Genomic DNA, 22,423 nt, shown 5'->3' with positions numbered 1-22,423 from the left:
GGCGGGGGGGGGGGAGGTAAAAAAAACCAGTCATTGAGTTCATGTCAGAAATAGTTCCTGTTCCCCTTACTAGGGAAACCCACTTGGTTACTGAGCTACCATGAATTACATCTGAGCAGAGGTTCTAGGTTATATCCATACATGGTCCTTGATTGGAGAAACAGTCTCATAGAGAGCCCCTGTGCCCTGATATATTTTGTCGTTGCGGAGCTCCTGTCATCTCTAGGTCATACTAACTCCCTCTTCTTTCATATGATTCTCTGCGCTCTGCCCAAGGTTTGGTTATGAGTCTCAGCATCTGCTTTGATACATTGCTAGGTAGAGTCTTTCAGAGGCTCTCTGTGGGAGGCTCCTGTCCTGTTACTTGTTTTCTCCTACATCCTCTGTCCATCCCATTTGTCTTTCTAAGTGAGGATTGATCATCTTACTCCAGGTCCTCTTTCTTGCTTATCTTCTTTAGGTGCACATATTTTAGTATGTTTATCCTATCTTATAAGTCTATATAAGCGAGTATATATCCTGTGTGTCTTCTGCTCCTTGGATACCACACTCAGGATGATCTTTTCTAGATACCACCAGCTATACCACTCCTAGGCATATATCCAAAAGAAGCTCAAGTATACAACAAGGACATTTGCTCAACCATGTTTGTAGCAGCTTTATTCGTAATAGCCAGAACCTAGAAACAACCTAGATGTCCATCAACAGATGAATGGATACAGAAATTGTGGTACTTTTACACAATGGAATACTACTCAGCAATTAAAAAGAAGGAAATCATGAAATTTGCAGGCAAATGGTGGGATCTATTTTACTTCTTAAGCCTGGCAGCATACAAGCCCACTGGGAGATGTTTGCATGATTCACAGTTTTGCCTTTCCTGACACGTGAAGTCTAGTCATGAGGTATAAGTGTGCAATGTTAGATATAGCAGGCTTGAAAAGACAATGTTAATGCAGCAACACTTATGTTAGGTCTCATGAGTTGATTCCTAAGTTAGTGACAATTGCTGCTCATTGAATTCATATACACACAGGCATTAAAAGGTACTTTTTTTTTTTTTTTACCGAATAATGTAACAGGCATTGTAAATTAATTACCATTTACTTTTGCACTTAAAGGCTAAGGCATCAGAAAATACAAAATAAATGTGACAATTTTCAGGCAAGCTTGGGATGTCACATATTTACAAATATTTAAGTTTACAATAAAATTTGAGCAGTTTTACTTCTGAAAATAGCGATAACCTAGGAAATAAGATCAAACTTTTCTGGAGATGAACAGGCAGGCAGGATTAGGTAAGTCTATAAAGCATAATGAGGAAATTTATGTTATTAAGTGTGTTTGTGGAAATAGTGTGAACTGTATTAGTACAGTAACAGGACAGTCAGGAGTTGGAAAGAAAATATGACAGTTAATGACACATGTACATCAACATAGAACATACATTAATAGCACAGGGTAGATTCATTTTAAAGGAAGTACTCAAATGTCATTATGGCCATACTCTATCACAACTGGCAGAAACTTTGAAGGGATACTATTAGAATAAGTTTAGGACAAGAAATGATATCAAAGTAATAAATATTCAGGTACAGTCTTTCTTAAAAATTTTAAGTAGAGCTCCTACCCTTTCCATAGCATACTAACATATGGAAAGGATGGGAGCTCTACAAGGACCAAATATATCCGGGCACAGGGTCTTTTCTGAGACTGACACTCAACCAAGGACCATCTATGGATATAACCTAGAACTTCTGCTCGGATGTGGCCCGTGGTAGCTCAGTAACCAAGTAGTTTTCCAAAGTAAGGGGAACAAGGACTATTTCTAACAGGATCTCAAGGGCAGGCTCTGTGACCTTTCCCCACCCCCAGGGGAGAAGTCCTGTTAGGTCACAGAGGAAGACTTTGCAGCCAGTCCTGAAGATACCTGATAAAACAGGGTCAAATGAAAGGGGAGGAGGTCCTCCCCTATCAGTGGACGTGGAAAGGGGCAGGGAGGAGACCAGGGAGGGAGTGTGGTGTTGGGGAGGGAATGAAGGAGCGGGATACAGCTGGGACACAGAGCTAACAAAATGTAACTAATAAGAAAAATAAAATAAAAAAAAATTAAGTAACCTCAAATAGTAATTTTCTATGAAATTCATGTAGAATACTTCTCACCAGCAACATTTTTTAATGGTCTTCTTTTTGTATGTTTGAAAATCTCTGAGGAATATGCTGAAAATATTGACTATCTGAAATGAATACAGTAAAGAACACTGTTAGTGAGTAAACTTCTCCCCTAATCATTCCTTTTTACCACTTTCCCAGTTCTGTAATTTTTCTGTATTCTTCCCCAAGTGTTTAAGCTCACAGTCAGTAGGTGAAATGTTTCAGACACAGTTAACACAAAGCCTGAAGACTGCATCACTCACTCTGAGAAGGCACAAACATCTTTAAAGCACAGCTAAAGGGAAGATGAGAAAAAAATAGGTCAAAAATAATGTCTGTGCTATTTTCAAAGGAAACATTTATGTTACTGAAAAATGACTGAACAGTTAGCTATTATTTCTGCAGGTTACCCAGTGGCTAAGAGCAAATGAACAGGGTCTGAGTACTGGGGGTGGGGTGGGGTGGTAGAGCCATTGAAAGCCAGGCTCTGAAAGCCAGGACATAAACCATAAGTCTCTCTGCTCTCCATACACTCTTGGCTCATTCCTTAAAGTCTATATCCGAATACTTAAATACACAAAGACACACCAATACACAAAGGCTTTTATCTCATCTTTACTTTTTTAATTTTTATTTATTTTTTATTTATTAGAATTTATTCACTTTGTATCCTGGCTGTAGTCCCCTCCCTTGTCTCCTCCTGGTCCTGCCCTCCCTCCCTCTTCTCCTCTAAGCCCCTCCCTTAGTCCACTGATAGGAGAGGTCCTCCTTCCCACTATACCTTTTATTTTTATAAGTTTGTTGTTGTTGAACTATGATGTAGAAAACATGTAACTGTATTTGTAAGCACAAGTTATGTGTCCATTATCATCAGTCTTGTGGACTAAACCTACACTTGCATCTAGCAACTGGGTAAAAACAATAAAATAAAATATTGTAACATCCCTTTGATGAAAAGGGAGAAGCATGTTGGTTTGTGCATTTTAATGAAGAAGCAGATCTACTACAGTGGAAGGGAGGTAATTCCTCCCCATTGGACTCATGCGTATGCTGACTCTAATATACCATTTCCAAAACTTGCTTTGTGGAAAGTGTCTTGAAGTATTTTTAAAAAAACTTATGAAAACTGTGACAGTAATAGCAGTTTGGGGATATATGAAGCAGCCGCAAGTGACTCTAGACTCAGGAGAATGAGAAAAAAAAACATTCTAGAATTATTACTTTCTGTAACCCGGAGATAACTCAGTAAGTTGAACACATGACCTGTCTCTAAAATTCTTTTCGACTTTTAATGAAACAATTCATTGAATAATAATTTTGAGATCAACTTAAATAGGCTAGATCTCGCTACTATTAGCTCTGCTCTTATCTTGGAGTACACTGATAGGGTAGCTTGCTACACTTAGGAGTGGAGGCTATGAACAATGAGTGCATGTCTGCTATCGCTGCTTTCTGTTAGCACATGATACCCATGGTTTTCCATGAATACGGAGTTCCTGTGGACCTACCATGTGTGGATGTTCTGTGTAATGTAAACGAGTTCATGTGATATCCGTTAACAGCCCACATTGTAAAAGAACTGTGGTCAACCTCCACCTGTTGCCAACTTTAACCAGAAGTTGTTTTGAGTGCAGGAAGAAGACAAAGAGGAGGACTTTGCAGCCAGTCCTGAAGACATCTGATAAACCAGTATCAGATGGAAGGGGAGGAGATTCTCTCCTATCAGCGGACTTGGAAAGTGGAAGGGAGGAGATGAGGGTAGGAGGGAGGGAATGAGGGAGGGGGATACAGCAGGGATACAAAGTTAACAAATTGTAACTAATATTAAAAAAATAAAATTATGAAAAAGTTTTAAAAAATGACAAAGAAAAAAAGCAGAAGAAGCCTTTTGTTTTCTGTATACTTGTGAACTTTCTCTGTTTGCCATTGACAGTGCTTACTCACCAGGAAGACTAACACAAGTTCTGTTCTTCATGAAAAGCAACACTGTTGAATTTGTGTATTGTCCACACTGAAGTAAGAAAAAGATTACATAGTTCAATGAACTATGTAGTCTTGATAATTCTGTAAATGAGTTAAGTGATCTTATATTTGCATTTAAATTGTTGTGCAATAAAAATGATCAAATTTATGCTAAAAATAGTTTTCTTAAAGTTAGATTTGTCATTAAAGAGTGAGTAAATAATGAAGTCTATACACCTAAAGAAGATAAACAAGAAAGCAGATATGGGGTAAGATGATCAATCCTCACTTAGAAAGACAAATGGGATGTGCATTGAATGTACGACAGGAGTCTACTGCAGAAGGCATCTGAAAGACTCTACCAAGCAGCATTTCAAAACAGATACTGAGACTCATAACCAAACCTTTGGCAGAAGGGGAGTTAGTATGACGTGGAAAGGATAGGAGCCCCACAAGGACCAAATATATCTGGGCACAGGGTTTTTTTTTTTTTTTAACTGTTTCTCCAACCAAAGACCATGTATGGATATAACCTAGAACTTTGCTCAGACGAAGCTCCTGGTAGCTCAATAACCAACTGGTTTCCCATAGTAAGGGGAACAGGGACTATCTCTGACAGGAACTCAATGGCAGGTTCTTTGACCTCCCCAATCCCCAAGGGAAGAGCAGTCCTGCTAGGCCACAGAGGAGGACTCTGAAGCCAGTTCTGAAGATACCTGATAAAACAGAGCCAGACGAAAGGGGAGGAGGTCCTCCCCAATCCGTGGACTTGTAAAGGGGCAGGGAGAAGCTGAGGGAGGGAAGGTGGGATTGGGAGGGAATAAGGGAGTGGGATACAGCTGGGATACAGAGTTAATAAAATGTAACTAATAATAATAAACAATAATAAAAAGAAAAAACTATAAGAAATATTGAAAATGTGATTTGCACTGTTATGTGTTAAGCTATGTCCCTCAATAAACATTGTAAAACCTAAAAAAAAAAAAAAATAGTGAGTAAATGTATAATGGCTAGTAGAAAAGAAATGGCATGGAGAAAGAAAAAAGTATTTTTAAGTAAAGTGAATGATAATTTACTCCAGCCTTTTATAAAAGCAAACACATGTTTGCAAGTTGTGCTGTGGCTCATACAGTATTGAGTGCTGTCTAGAGGCAAGGATACCTCTCTGATCCTCCAGAGACTGAGACTAACTCTTCCATATCCCTGCTGTGATGAGCAGTCTATACAGTCTATTAGACTACACAGCCATCCTGATTCCTAGTTTTATTTTCAGCCCTTCTGTCTCTCACACAGGACTGTGTCCTCCGACTCTTATAACTGTGACTATTGAAAACAACACCTGAGAAATGTCTTCTATTCTATTTTTTGTCTTTAGTATTTCATGTGTTCAGAAGTAGAAATATCTATGTAGCTTTTATGAGCAATCTCAAACAACTGCCTATACAATGATACATATATGTAATTGAATTTTCTTCTTTTTTTGGACTATAGTACATACATGAATGATCAGATATGAAAAGAATTCATAGATTAGATCAGTGTTGATTTCTTGATAATAAATTACATTTTTATGGAAACAAAGGAAACTTAGCAATTCCATACATTCTTTGACAACTAATTCCAAATTTAATAAATTTAACAAAACTACAATATTTTGTTAATAAAATTAACAAAAAATTTTGGTAATTTCCTAAATGATGATAATGTTAATAATAAATAAATTAGTAACTTAATATTTAACATGTTTAATCTGTATTAAATGTTATGACAACATAGAATATATTGCAGGTAATATTTAATTAGGGGATGTTCAGTAAATACATAGATTGCTTACAAGCAAACTGAACCATTTGAAGCCAGGGAAGGAAAAAGGGAACTTATATAATTTTATACCCAGTAAAATGAAGAAAATTACAAAATACAGGTTATAATAAATTCAGAATGAGAGTTCAACTAACTTCAAATTTTAAATTACAGTACATTTTTCACAGTGTTCTAAAATACCTTTGATTAAGTTATAAACATCTTTAGGAAGTATGAAATCACAATTACAAAGGGTTAGCATTTTCTTTTGGTTTGTATAGAACATCACACTGACTCATATAATACAATATTTGAAAACTGTTTTCTTCTTAAATTTAGATAACTAATCTCCATTTTGAATATAGACAGGCCTTATGGAACTGATGTTTGAAAAATTAATATCAAGCTTGATAATCTTATAGGTACCTAAAGTTATTAAAGTATGGGTATATGCTATATAATATCAGTTATGTTTGGGTACATGTTTGTGCATTCGGGAAAATTTAAATTGTTAAGAGTTTTCATTTTGATGCAAATATTTAAAGAAGAATACATTCATTAATAGGCAAAGGAATTTAGATTATGCAGTTATGCAACATTCTCTTAATTGTAATTAATTTTAACATTTATTTGTGTTGTTGCCAAACTACAGTTTTTTTTTCTAAATAAATATGTTCTATAAGAGTTGCAATTTATTATTGCTCTACCAAAATTGTTTTATTGAATACTTGTAACAATCTATTTTTCATTTCTATATAAAGTAAAGAGATCCAAGGATAGCAATATATATATATATGGTAAGGACCTTTTTGTCAAAATCTTGATATGGTACAAAGAGTTACAAACCCAGAAAGAATGCCAAGGAGTGTGAGGACATGTGTGTCCTCTGCTTGCTTTTTTCTACCACCATCTCCATTTTCCTCTCTTTCTTCCTTTGTATCTACCTCTCCACATAAAACCTTCAAAATCCAAACATGGGTCTCCATTCTAATTACAGGTATATAATCCTGTCAACATCCCAAAAGATCTCACCTCTAGTAAACTTCAATATCAGATTAAAATTTCAGACTCTTTACAGCTCATAGTTAAATTAAAATATAGTCACAAAGTACAAGTGGTCAGTCTTAGCACCATTACTAGCTGAGCCAACTTGTCTGACTCTAAATTGTTATTTATGACAAGAATACACAGTACCTAGGAATATGGACGTGGAGAGCAAATCAACTCTGTTGGTATATTGTATCTGTTACTTAATATCTGTTTATCTGACCTGCATATTTCTAGCAGGTAAGATAATAACAATGATAATTACCCAGGTACTTAAGACCCTGGTAAGCAGTAGTAATTAGTAACAATAAACTAAATGAAAAGGATAAATTAACACATTACACTCTTTTTCTATAAGAAACAGAAACTAGTACAACAGTAAGAGAGGGATAGAAAAATAAGCAGAAAATTAGATGGAATTTGGTGAAATTTGTGGAAGTATTATAAAAACAAAATTAATAAAAAAGCCTGAAGTGGTAGCTTTTCAAAGCACCAGTGATAAAATCACTAAAAGCCAACAGTATCCCCTCTCTTCATTACCATATCAGGCCAGCGACTTCAGCAGAAGCTCTATCAGAGGTCCTGCTGGAAGTCAAAACCCCAAGTAATACCCTGCTGGCAGACCTTCAACACTTCTTCAGAGCCACTCCTCAACACTATACCCCAGACCACAACACTGGAAGAGCCCCCCTGCTCTATCAGGGGTCATGCCAGGTCTCAGAAACCCGGAAACTCAGGCAACAGCGTCACGCAGAACTCCAGCTTCCAGTGCTGGGTAGGAGACATCAACCCAGCCAAAAACCTTCTTTCTACAATGTGTCTTGACTTCAGTGTACACTGGAGTAATGGTGGCATATAACTTGTGGAACTGACCAATGAATAACTGGTCAAGTTTGAGACCCAAGCCATGAAAAGGAACACACCCCTGACACTGACTGGGGGGCCAGACACCACAGGCTGAACAGCCAAGAGATCTAGTACAGAACCAAACATGACCAGAAAAAAAAAAAAAGTCAATGAAAAGATTCCTAATAACATCATCCAGGAACTGATGAAGACAGGTGCTGAGACTCACTGCCAAACATTAGGGAGAGCTCTGGAGATCTTACATAAGATAAGGAGAAAGGATTGCAGGAGCGGAGTGGTCAAGGCCATAACAAGAAAACCCACAGAATCAGCTAACCAGGGCTCACGGGGACTCAGAGACTGAGGCCACAGCCTCGGGGAGACTGCCTGGTTCTGGGATAGGCCATCTGCATTTATGCTATGGTTGTGTAGTTTGATCTTTTTGTGGAACTCCTAACAGCAGGAAGGGAGGCTGTCTCTGATTCTTTTGCCTGTTTTGAGAACTCTTTTTCTTCTACTGGTTTTGATTCATCCAGTCTTAATATGAAGACATATGCCTAATTTAATTCCAACTTGATATGCCGTGTTGGTTACTATCCCTGTGAGGTCTGCCCTTTTCTGGAAGGAAATGGAGGAACAGTAGATCTAGGGGAGAGGCAAGGTGGGAGAGGAGGAACTGGGAACACAAGAAGGAGAGTAAATGGCATTCAGGATTTAATATATGAGAAAATATTTTTTTAAAGAAAATAAAGAATATTCTCATTCACAATAGTAAAACAATGTATCTGGCAATAAACATAATCCGAAATGTGAAAGAATACCCACTAAAATCTATAAAAGACAGAAGAAATTGTGAAGGTATTAGAGGACATGAAGACCTATAGTACCCACATTATTTGCAATAATAATACTGTGAAAGTTGGTCATATTACATGTTTACAAATTCAGTACAACCTCTGTCAATATAATATTGACAGAACTAGGGCTATTTCTCAGTAGAAAAACAATTGCACTGAATACAGGAGGCCCCTGATTTGATCTTCTGCATGCATGTGAGTGTGCATCACTCTGATGACATTTTCCATAACTGAAGAAATAAAAGATCTTAATAGCCAAAGCAATTCTGTATAAAAATGATTTTGCTCTAGCTTCCACAATACCTGATTTAAAATTATTCTACAGAGTCATGATAAAGAAATGATACACTGTCATTACAAAACAAAAGGGGGGGAGGGGACACCAGTGAAATAGACAGGAGAGCAAATGTAGAATCTAAAAAGAATTATTTTAAAATTTTTAAATTATTTTTATATTAATTACAGTTTATTTACTTTTTATCCCAGCTGTAGCCCCCTCCCTCATTCCCTCCCAATCCCACCCTCTCTCCCTCTTTCTCCTCCCTGCCCCATTCGAAGTCCATTGGTAGGGGAGGTCCTCCTCCCCTTCCATCTGACCCTAGCTTATCAGGTCTCACAAGGACTGGCTGCAATACGCAAGGGGACTCCCTAGTAAGGGGAACAGGGACTGTCTCTGACATGAACTCAGTGGCCTACTCTTTGATCACCTCCCCACCCCCATGGGAGGAACAACTAGCTAGGCCACAGAATCTAGAAAGAATTAGTTAACTGTTAACAAACGTACCAAAAAACACATGCTATAGCAAGAAATTTTATTTAAGGGGTGCTTGTCAAACTGAACATGCACATGCAGAAACATGAAACTACACCCTTACTGCTCATCCTACATACAACTTAACTTTAAGGATGTCAGACTTTTATGTAGGATCTGAAACTTGGAAGCTACTAGAAGGAAGTTACCAGAGGAATGCTACACAAGGAAAATGCTTCAAGATAAATGTGTAGAAAAAATTTTCAGAATAGAATGCCAGTACTTCCAGAATAAAAGAATTTACAAATAGAATTGCATCTAATTAAAAAGATTCAGCACAACAAAGGAAACAAATTACCGGAGCAAAGAGGCAACCTGCAGAATACAAAAATATCTTTTCCAACTACATATTTGACAGGGGACTGATACCAACACCATATAAAAGACTCAAAAGTAAACACCAGAAACACAAACAACCCAATCTATAAACAGGATAAAATGAATTGAGTGGACCCTTTTCAAGACAGAAAATACAAAGGTGAAAAAAACACATAAAGAAATGTAAACATTGTTAGCAAGTTGAAAAATCAAAACGTTACTGTAATTTTCTACAGTGAGATTACCACTATTCTCAGAAAGAATGGATATCATCAAAGAAAACAACACTTGCTGGCAAGACTGTGAGGAGGTTATCACATTTGATGGGAATGTTAAAGAATTAGTGTGGATACAATGTAATAAGAATAAAGATCCCTCTTAAAAACAAAAATAGAACTTCTATGTCATCAGCCTACACTACACTACACTACAATACAATACAATATAAAATACTATATTGTTACTCAGCATTTATATGAAAGGCAGCCTAGAAAGCAAGCCATAGATAAATGAGTAACAGAATGTGTGTGTGTGTGTGTGTGTGTGTGTGTGTGTGTGTGTGTGCACTTAATGGAATATTAATCAGCCATAAAGAGAAAGATAAATATCTTTTGCAGAAAATGTTTAGAACTAGAAACACGATTTTAAGCAAGGAAAAGTTAAACTCAAGAAGATAAATATCACAGATTATCTTTCATATATGGAATCTAATAAGCAAAGAATAGAAAAAGGAAGGAAAAAAGAAAGGCAGCAATGATGAGACATTAGAAAGGGAACTATACTAGAGGAATATAGTAAAAGAAATAATGGAAAAATTAAGTTGCTATTGGAGTGATGTTAATATGCAGTAAGAAAAATACCTCAATGAAATCTATCATTTTATGTAATTAATAGACATTATTACAAATTCATGGAAACAGAAGGAAACACCATGTGATCCTTGAGGCGAAACTTCAACTTAAGGAAAAGAGAAATGTCAGGGCATAGAGTGAGAGACATAAGGTCTTACCATTAACTTTAACAAGTTGAGTACAAGTATCTCATGGGCTTTATATTCACGAATCTGGCCATAGTCCACCTAAAATATAGTCACTCCCAAGACCTGAGCAGGAAAGTTATCCTTGTGGACAGAAATGCCTGGTACTTTCTAAAATGTCTTAATGTATTTCCTAACTTGTAACAAAATGCCTGTGGTACTGACCTTTTAAAGAGGAAATCTTATTTAGGCTCACGGTTTTGGGTTTTACTGCAGGTTTAGGTGATCTTATTTTGGTGGCGCCTAAGTTGAAGCTAGACATCATTGAAACAGTCGCATGCCTAACAAAACTGTTCACATCCAGGACAGGGAAAAGAGGGAAAGAAAGGGAGTAGAATCCTCTATCCCTTTCAAGGACATTTTTTGGATGGTAAGCTCTGTCCATTGAAGTTGCCAAAACTTCTCACTGTTAGCTAATGAAGGAGCATTTGACCTGTGGCTCTTTGGGAAACACTCCCATTAAGTGAAAAGAGGGCTCCCTTACCATGCTTGCTTAAGTGGATTTGGCTTCTTTGAGCTAGTAGCTGAAAATTTTTTACTTATTAAAAATGTGGATCTTAGTCTAGGTTGATAATGTAGTACTAGCATGAGTCACAACATTCTGATATGATCTCATCCTTCACAGCCCTAACACAGAGGCTCAATCTGAAACAATTCCCTTCTATGTATTTCATTTATCTTAAATTTACAAAGCATAAATACTGTGTTAGTCTTAGGGACTGATTTTTTTATGAATAATTTACTTGTAATACATAATATTAATATGCTTTAGGTGATAGTGAAGTAAAAATGGATGTTCTTATTTTTATTTCCTTAGAAATATTTTCCTTCATTGTTTGTACAAAAAATTGTGAGTATTTTAAACTAGTTTGTAGCCCATAGTTAACTTTGAAAATTACATGAAAAAATAAGCTTATACTACTACTGTAGAAGCTTCTTAAAACATGTATGTATGTAAAAAAAAGTCTAAATTGAGTCACCAAATAATGGAGAGACTGCTCGAACTAGACACTTTTCACCAAGTAAGTCTTATGACAACAGGAATAGGTTACATATAAACAGAGTAAAAGAACCCAGTGGAAATTCTGAAACATGTCAAGCAATTTCAGGGCTATGGGTTGTTCTCCACAAACGGATGGTAAAACCTTATTGTTGAAGATGTATGTCTGCTACTGCTCAGATGGCCAAGAAACTGAGACTGCATAGGCCATGAGCCTAAGGGGAAACTAAAATGTATTGTTCTGTTAAAGGGTCAAAGGAATAAAATAGCTTCTAACAACATTCTTCTATACCTGCACAGATAAGTGCCTAAGCCATCAAAAGAGAAACTTCTTGCAGTAGATGGGAACTCAAAAAGAGACCCACAACTGGACAATCTGTAGAGAGTGGTACACATGGGAGCACTCAGTCCTAAAGAGGTTGAATTTATCCAACGCTATCACTCATGGTTCAGGGATCTATGCAGAAGAAGAGGTAAGAAGTATTGTAATAGCCTGAGGGGATGGGTGGTACCTGAAGAAACAGTGTTTTCCAGATACAACAGGATTGGTGCACATGTGAATTTGCAGAGACTGTGCCATCACACTCAGGGCCTGTACAGGTTCAAGCCACAAAGGGTCCCAGAGCTGAGAATGGGAAGTGAACACCATTTCCCATCCTTAATAGTCTCAGTGGGTATACAAACCACAATTAAGGAAAGGCCTCAAGGCCTCATATCCTGCACTGGGTGGCCAAAAAAAAAAAAAAAAAAAAAAAAAAAAAAAAAAAAAAAATGTGGCTTTGAAGATTCTTTTTCTTTTTCCTTTTTTTCTTATATTGCTTTTGCTTTGTTTAGGTATCTTTTATCTTACTGATCTTTTGCTTCTATATTTTGGTTTCGATTTTTATGGTCTGTGTGTGTGTGTGTGTGTGTGTGTGTGTATTTCTTTGCCCTCAGACATTTACATGGCCCCAGGCAGCAGCCCTGACCAGGGACACCTGTATGGCTTTTGATGGTAACAGGTTTCCACTGCCGCAGGCCCATGGACCCAGACATGGCCCTTCACAGCAACACAGGCCAACATCACCATGGTCGCAGATGGCATCACTGGCTACTCACATCAGGCTGTTTCTCACTACCCTGAAGTCTCTAGTTGTGCCACTCTTCATTGTGCACACACAGTTCTGCTTCTCTTTCTCTTCCACCTCTTCCCACTTACTTGATCATCTCAGTGTCACCTGAGGCCTCTGGGTGTCTGGGGATTTCTTGAGAGTGCTATGCCAGGCAGTGGTCAACTTAGGTATGCTCTGCCCACTGGTGCTGGGCAGGGTTGTCTCACTTCTGTGAGTCACCTTCTTAAGCAGAATTCTTCTCTCTAGAACTTAAATCCTAATACATTAACATAATTTGTAAATTTTCAAGCTTCATGTGAAGCAGACAGCTTTTAAAGTTGTTCACTTTCACTGCAGCTGCCAAATACACAGATATTACTTATCAATCTCCTAAAACACTAACAGTTCACAAATCAAACTTTGGGAAATTCATTTTAGGGATTTTTAAAGGGGGGGGAGATGAGGGAGGGAGGGTGAGATTGGGAGAGATTGAGGGAAGGGGCTATGGCTGGAGTACAAAGTAAATAACCTGTGATTAATATAAAAAATAAAATAAAATTTAAAAAATCCTGAAAAAGCTGTTCTGTTTTAGGCTGTGTATACAGCATTGGGAAACTTAGCTTAGAGCTTTTGGCCATTGCAAATACATTTCACAGCTTATTTTCTTTATGAACAGATGTAGTTTGATTGCTCCCACAAAAATTGTGCACTTATTTTTTTGTTGATCTAGTCCTCCAAACTAACTGTATTATCTTTCTATAGAGTGTTCTAAAAGTAATTCAATGAAAGGTGAACTCAGGTGAAGAAAGACACTGGCAAGAAAGGCAAGAGTAGCTCAAATGAGAGGACAAGGCAGCCTCTACCTTGTTCTCCAGAGCTAGCCTTTCCAGTGGGGACTGTTAGTGCCCATAATGCTTACTGAATCTCAAGTATTCTCACTGGTGATTGCAATTATGCATCACTCACCGCAGGTCTCACTTTTCATCTTCTGGATTGACTAAGAATGCCTTTATTGCACACATTTCTCTTGTTCATTTATAGTCACTGAGGAAATCTCCACAAAGGGGAAGATTTGTATAGGTTACAATATAGTACTTGAAAACTTAATCAATGTATGTTCAACAAATGAAACTTCTATTCAAAAGCATACCAGCCCAGTGGAAAAAATAAAATAACTAAATAAACTAAAATAAAATTTCCTGTTATTAAACATATATATTTTTCACAAATATGAAATGAAGCACTGTATAATTCCTCCAAAGGTCTGTATTTCTTGCTGAAATAGGTAAGTCCATTTATGAAACTTTTCAAAGTAAAAATCATTATGAGGGAAAATTTGAAAACAGCTATATTGAAAGTTATTTAAAAACTCACTGAATGTAATTAAAAATTAAAATCTTATAAATAAAAATCTCAAATAACGTCAGAAGAGAACTTTATGTTGTGTGGAATATAATCTTGATAATTATCTATTCATATTTCACTGAATAGCTTTTTCAGGCTATAAATAAAGGTAAAGCCACATTATTCTTCTGTATTACATGAACAGAATGATCTGTATCCTTAGTCTGAGTGTCTCTGGAAAGACACAGGGGATATCCAGAAAGAGACCCTGAAAGAAAAGAACAAAGATTTGTTGGAAGTGTGGGTACATTATTGTAATTACAAAAATAAGTTAGATTTATTACTCATATTTTTACTGTCTTATCATTTTTTGCAAAAAATTGAGCATAGAATCAATACATGAGTCATAAACGCAAGTTCTACTTAAACTGACTTCAATATTCCATGCTATAGGGATCACAAATCTAGACTATTACATTGTTCACAGAAAAAAAAGGAGGAAATGAACGTTCAATAAAACTCAGCAGGAAAGTATGTTTTCCTGAGGAGACAGAACCTTCAAATGCATAGACACTCAAATTGAATGGGTTTTACTCATAACCAATTCTTCATGGGTACTTTCATAAATTTTAAAGGCTTCAGAATTCACATGTCAGATGAAACAATGGCCTTTTAAAAAAAAAATGAGTTCTCTGAATATATACCAAGAGGAAGGATTACATTCTACATTTCATATACTCATTTAACATATATGAGTATATGAGTATATAAGAGTAAAGAAAAATAAACACTTGTTCATTTTTAAAGATTGTGTTCTATTTCCATTTTCATTAGGATATATTATAACAGATACTGATTCAGGTCACAAATCTGGAGGGAAAAATAATTAATTGTACATTGCTTCAAATGGAAAGGGAGCAACAATTCAGTAAGCAGGATGTTTTGTTTAAGGGTTATAAAAATAATATTTTAAAAAATTATTTGAGTTTTATACATGAATGAACTAGAAAGTTTTGAGGTGTTTTCTTTTTGGTTTGTTTGTTGTTTGTTTTTTTGTTTTGTTTTTGTTTTTGAGAATCATGATGGAAGGTGCTTTCTATAGGAACTTTGTTACTGAATCCTCACATGAAAAAAACCTCAGGTGGTTTCCTGATTCTTTTATGAGAAATCTTATTTGAGAAAGAGAGTCCTGCAGGCAGTCATTTTCTGAATGTCCATGCCTCTTAGTGCCACCACAAATGGAAGTAAGTTTTAACATGAATTGTCTAGGAATAGAGCAGGCCATAGTTAGCTGGTGTTAAAAATACCATGGAGCAAAAATATTTAGAATTGTGAAGTAAAAATGCTGGAGTACTGTGACAAAAATGACTCCTGTTTATATAACCTCAAAATACTGTCTGTCTGTGCATTGTTTTCAAGATATAACCATTGTAAAAAAAAAAAAACTCATTAATTCACATGACCACAAAAACACAAAATACAATGCAATAAATGGATGCTGTTTATAAAGTACTCTGATTTAAAGTTAATCTGAAAAAATGTGACATAAAATAAATGGCGCCCATCCCTGCCTTGACTGTGCCACCCTTATGATTGTTTCAGTAGAGGGAGGGAGGGTGAGGTTGGGAGGAGATGAGGGAGGAGGCCACAGCCAAGATATAAACTGAATAAATTCTAATAAATGATAACAATAAAAAGAAAAAAAATAGTAATAAGTGAAATATAATGACATGCTGATTTGGAAATATGCAAAATATTAGACAGAGAAGTATATAACATAAAACATTGATACTTGCTGAATTTCAAGTTTGCATGAAGGCTTAATTTTTATGTTCATAATATTTTATATGTATAACGATCAGACAAAATTTAACATTTTTTGTGAAAACTGTACCTTTAATTTTTTTGTTTGGTTTTTAGATATTTTATTTATTCAATATTTTATTTATTTGTATTCTCAGGAGTGACTGAAATTATATATATATATATATATATATATATATATATATATATAATTGAGTCCCATTAAAAATGAAAAGAAATGTTGCCCACAGTCTTATGTATGCATATATTTGGTACCCAGTTGGTAGAGCTGTTTTGAGAGATGTGGGATTTCTGGGTCAGAAGACGTGCAGAACATGGCTGGAAATAGAGCCTGCTGGCTGAGGCCAGGCCTTTGTTCCTATCCTTTCTTTCATTCTTGGTCTCAACCACTTGAACTGTAAGAGAAAGCTTCCATAACAGACTCAACAACCCCAGCCACCATGCCTCTCTCACTGTGAGATACTGCTTTCATTGAACTGTGAGAAAAAATAATCTCTCTCCTTTAAGTTGCTTCTGTCCGATGTTCTGTCACAGCAATGGGAAAGGTAGTCTTTCTACTAAAGATAAGCATTTTCAATATTAAGTGAACACATAGCTCACCTATTCAGGAAAGCTCGATATTCTTTCTGTGGAAATTCATACTAGAAGTCTGTGTGGTCCTCTCAGAAAATGACAGGCCACTCTGATAGAGCCTCTTAGGGTAAGGTTATACCCAAGTCAAGTCCAGCTTTTCCACAATGTTCAAAACATTTACTAGGATACTAACTGATGGCTAACATGGTCTTAAACTAGAGAACTGATGGCTAACACAGTCTTAGTCTGTTTGCACTTTTGCAATAAAATATCACAGATGAGTAATCTAAAACAGATGAACTTTTATCAGATTTCTGCCATGGAGGAGTCCAAAATCAAACTCTATGATGCCCTAGAATGGATTGGATATTTTATTCTCACCCAGTGAATTGATTAGGAAGGAAGAAAAGAACAAATTTTTTTTTTTTTTTTTTTTTTTTTTTTTTGAGAAACTCATGTCATGACTCCATCTCCTTTCAGGTGCCATTACACCTTTTGCAGTGAGAATTAAATTTCAACATAAATATTTGCAATGAACACAATCATCCCCAGAGAATCTTGTCACCAAAATTTTAATTTTAAAATTCTCTGACTTTACTGAAGAAGAAATAATACAGGGTGAATGTGTGCTGTATTAGTTATCACAGGATCTAGACACCAACTTAAAGTAGAGCCATTTATCTTGCATGCACACCTGTATCATGCATTACAAAATTCAATAAGCCCTATGTCAGGCACTGAATCTTTGCATAAATTATCTACTCTTATAAAAAAACAAATACAAAACAAAAAAAAAAAAATAGAAGGAATGAGTATCATGGGTCTTGTGCAAAAAGACTATACAACTAGACTTCAATACTTCAGCTGAATTTATGATTGAGCTGGATGACAGATGGTTATAATCCCAAAGATGTGATAACAAATGCCAGTGAAACGACCTGACTAACTTCTTTTTGAGCTTGGGTCCAAAGCTGGGCCAAAGTTCTTGCCACTCTTTCCCCTTTTTTCCTGCTTGAGGAGTTCCTGGGAAAACCACAGGAGATGGACAGCCAGTCATCTGACCTGGGTTAAATCAATATGAAGTAACCAACTTAAAAAATCAGCAATGTTGGAATCAATCAGAAATGCACAAGTACCCCTTACCACAAACTCAAGCAATTCTAACAAAAGTCTGATGACCACAGCCGAAAATCCCCTAACTGGCTTTAAAAGGAGTATTTGAGTTCGCCCCGCATCCTCAGTTTGCCTGAATGGTAGACCCCTGCATGCCGATTGTTTCTGCAGAATAAACGTTCTTTGTTTTTGTATATAATTTGAGTCTGGGGTCTTCTTTCAGCGATTCGCAGACCCTGACGTTTGGGGGCTTATCCAGTATCGCTGGGGACCCCTGACCCAGTAGTGGAACATTCCACGGGAACGTGTTCTGTTCCCGTGTCTGGACACAATCTGGAGGCGGAAGTGCTAACTTTCTCCCTAGGACGCTGCAGACCCCTATCTGCCAGAACTTGAGGGTTCCATTCTGTCTCGGGTCTTGGTGACTACAGATGGGTTGCATTCCTCTGGTGGAGCCAGTTGTGGAACAGGCTGCCCTCACCATTTGGTTTCTTTTAGATCCACAGGGAACGTAGTCCTGTCTCTGTGTATGTGTCATGTTTGTCCAGGCTGTCTTTATATCTTCTTTTTTTTTTTTTTCCTGGGGGTGGTGGGGTGGTAAAGGGAATCATCATGGGCAAAGCATCAAGCTCTTCCCCACTGATAAAGCTGATAAAGACACAGAGGAAAGACAAATATTAAATCTGAGAACTTTTCTTTTTCCTAAACTTTAAAATGGAGTTTCTTCAAACTCACTGAGTGTTTAGACTATATCCAATATCTATTAATATATTCCTAAAAAAATAAAATAAAATGAAGGATTCAAAGTAGAAAAGAAAATGTTAGCTGATATTTTCTGTTAAATATGGAAATATTGTATATCTCTCTAGCATTAGTCTAAGAGAAAAGATTTTTCTTTTAATCACCTAATAAAAGACAACTAAATGAGTTTATAAGTATAGAAGCACATAAGCAGAGTAAAACTGAATCTAAGTAATATGTAAAATTATTTCTATTCTTTTAGAAAAGAAAGAAACCATACAATCTGATTCTCTGGAGAATATTCGTGCTTTGATATTAGCTCAGTCTTGGTTGGAATACTGTGTTAACTATGTGGTGTAGGATTCCCAATTTATTTGATAATTGCCATTAAAATATCTAACTCTATTTCAGCTTTCCTCTCAGTATCTTAGCGTAAATGACATGCAAGTCACACTCTTAATAACTTCAAGCAGCCTATTGTTATTTCTTTGCAATGATTTCCTTAAATACTTTTGTTATAGAAGTCAGTTAAACTCTTGCCTGCATTATTCGGCTCCTGCGTCTTAAGAACTCTTCTCTGAGGTTCTAATCACCATCAGTTTTGAGGTAGTGCCTACACCGGAATTTGCCTTCCAATTCCTGACAGGAGAAGTAGCTGGCTACTTCCAATTCCGCTGACAGGAGAAGTAGCTGGCTACAAGCAGCTAAAATCTTGGAAAACATCTTCTAAATTCCCACAAATAACTCCTAGAAAACTTCAGCTGACATCAAATAAAAAAAAAGAAGAAGAAGAAGTAAGAAGTTAATTCTGGGCCACCTAGATGGCTTTCAACACCCAACAGAAAAATGGAGTTAAATGAATAGAATAAGTTATAATACAAAACAGAAAGACAAAAAGAGCTAGACTAGATTATAAAAGAGGATCATAAAGTAAAAATTTCAAAAGTTTCCCCCAATAAATACATAAATAATAGACAGACAGATAGATAGATAGATAGATAGATAGATGACAGATTTTTTCTTTTTTATTGTTTATTATTATTAGTTACATTTTACTAACTCTGTATCCCAGCTGTATCCCCCTCCATTATTCCCTCCCAATCCCACTCTCCCTTCCTCAGCTTCTCCCCGTGGCAGGCTCTTTGACTGCCCACCCCCCAAGGGAGGAGCAGTTTTGCTAGGCCACAGAGGAGGACTTTGCAGTTAGCCCTGAAGATAACTGATAAAACAGGGTCAGACGAAGGGGGAGGAGGTGCTCCCCAATTCGTGGATGATAATTTTTTTTTAAATCACCTTCAGATAATGATTACACCTCTGCAACAGTGGACAAACCTCTTTCAGTCACTGAACTAATGAGGTTGGTTATACCTGTGTCTCTACTTAAGAAGAAGTAGATGAGAAAAGTCATCTTCCCTTATACTATTATAAAGGTCAGTATTTATTGAATGAGGAAAGATGGAGGATGATAAACATGGAGAGAATTACATGAACTCCAGCTGCTTCTCAAGTACCATTTATGATGTAATGTGAATCTATGTCAGATTCCTTTTGTACCATTGGCATGATCCATTGCTTACAGAGTCATTTTGATGCAGATGATGATTCCCTCCCTTATTTGGATACCTCACTAACTGCTATGAAAAGGATTGGTAATGTAACTTAAATAAAAAGGTGTGGCAATCCTTTAAAGGCTTGGTCAGAGCTTGATGGCACACTTTGATGCTGGCTAGAGATACCCTTTCCCAGACAAGAACTAACTATATTAATAAAAAATATATATAGCATCAAGAGGACAAACTACATCCAAAATGGACATAGGATGATAACAAAACAAGAGAGCAGGAAGATTTCTTCAGGGCGAGATATCTGTGTTACACTAGAAAAGGCCAAAATCCTATATTGTATGTCTAATAACCACTTATAATTGAGTATATACCATCTGTATTTTTCTGCTTCTGGGATACCTCACTCAGGAGCTTTTCTAGATCCCACCATTTGCCTGCAAATTTTATGATTTCCTTGTTTTTAAAGGCTGAGTAGCGTTCCATGTGTAAATGTACCACAATTTCTGTATCCAATCCTCAGTTGAAGGGCATCTGGGTTGTTTCCAGATTCTGGCTATTCTGAATAAAGCTGCTACAAACATGGCTCAGCAAATGTCCTTGTTGTGTGTAGCTGAATATATTTTGGATATATGCCCAAGAGTGGTATAGCTGTATCTTGAGGTAGCACTATTCCTAATTGTCTGAGAAAGTGCCAGATTGATTTTGAAAGTTGTTGTACAAGTTTATATTCCCACCAGCAATAAAGAAGGGTTCCCCTTTCTCCACATCCTCTCCAGCATGTATTGTCACTTGAGTTTTTTTCTTTATTGTATTTTTTAAATATATATATTTTTTATTTATTAAAATATATTCACTTTGTATCCCAGCTGTAGCCCCACCTTCATCATCTCCTAATCCCTCACTCCCTCCTTCCTTTATCTCCTCCCATGCCCCTTCCCCAGTTCACAGATAGGGGGTACCTCCTCCCCTTCCATCTGACCCAAACTTATCAGGTCTCATCAGGATTGTCTTTCATAGTCTTCCTCTGTGGCCTGGTAAGGCTGCCCACCCCTCATGGGTGGGGGTGATCAAAGAGCCAGCCACTGAATTCATGTTAGACACAGCCCCTGTTCCTCTTACTAGGAACCCACGTGGACACTGAGCTTCCACAGGCTACATATGTGCAGAGGTTCTATATATCCAAAATATGCTCAAGGACAATTGCTCAACCATTTTCACAGGTTTATTCCTAATAGCCGGAATCTAGAAACAACCAAGATGTCCCTCAATTGAGGAATGGATACAGAAACTATGGTACATTTACACAATGGAATACTACTCAGCAATTAAAAACAAGGAAATAATAAAATTTTCAAGCAAATGGTGGGAACTGGAAAAGATCATCCTTGAGTTAGGTATCCCAGAAGCAGAAAGACAAACATGGTATATACTCACTTATAAGTGGACATTAGACATATAATATCTGATAGTCATAATAAAGTCTGTATACCTAAAGAAGCTAAGCAAGAAGGAGGACCCTGGGTAAGACACTAAATTCTCATTTATAAAAGAAAATAGGATAGACATCAGAAGGTGAAAACAAGAAACAAGACAGGAGCCTACCAGAGAGGGCCTCTGAAAGACACTATCCATCAGGGTATTAGAGTGTTTGCTGAGACTCATAATCAAACTTTGGGCAGAGTGCAGGGAATCTTTTGAAAGAAAGGGAGGATAGGGAAGGGTCTGGAGCTCCACAAGGAGAACAACACAGTCACTTGAGTTTTTTATCTTAGCCATTCTGATGGGTATAAAGTGAAATCTCAGGTCGTTTTTATTTGCATTTCCCTGATGACTAAGGACTTTGAGCATTTCTCTAAGTGTTTCTTTACTATTCAATATTCCTCTATAGAGAATTTTCTGTCTAGTTCTATACCTCATTTTTTAATTGGATTATTTGATTTGTTGCTTTTTAACTTCTTGAGTGCTTCATATATTTTGGATATTGGCCCTCTGTCAGATATAGGATTTGTGTAAGTATTTATTAGATATATAGTATAGAATAAGCATACTAAAATCTTTATACCTAAGGAAGCTAAGCAAGAAGAAGGACCCAGGGTAAGATGATCAGTTCTCCCTCTGAGAGGCAAATAGGACAGATAATGGAAGAGGGAGTGAAAAGGAAACAGGATAGGAGCCTATCACAGAGGACCTCTGAAAGACTCTACCCAGCAGTGTATCAAAGCAGATGCTGAGGCTCATAGCCAAACTTTGGGGAGAGTGCAAGGAGTCTTATGAAAGAAGGGGGCAATAGTAAGACCTGGAATTGACAGGAGCTCCACAAGGAGAGCAACAGAACCAA

This window comes from Psammomys obesus, unplaced genomic scaffold, assembly GCF_907164565.1.
Source record: "Psammomys obesus unplaced genomic scaffold, mPsaObe1.curated_primary_1811, whole genome shotgun sequence".
In the NCBI taxonomy this organism is placed as follows: domain Eukaryota; kingdom Metazoa; phylum Chordata; class Mammalia; order Rodentia; family Muridae; genus Psammomys; species Psammomys obesus.
Note: the sequence above shows the minus strand (reverse complement) of the source record.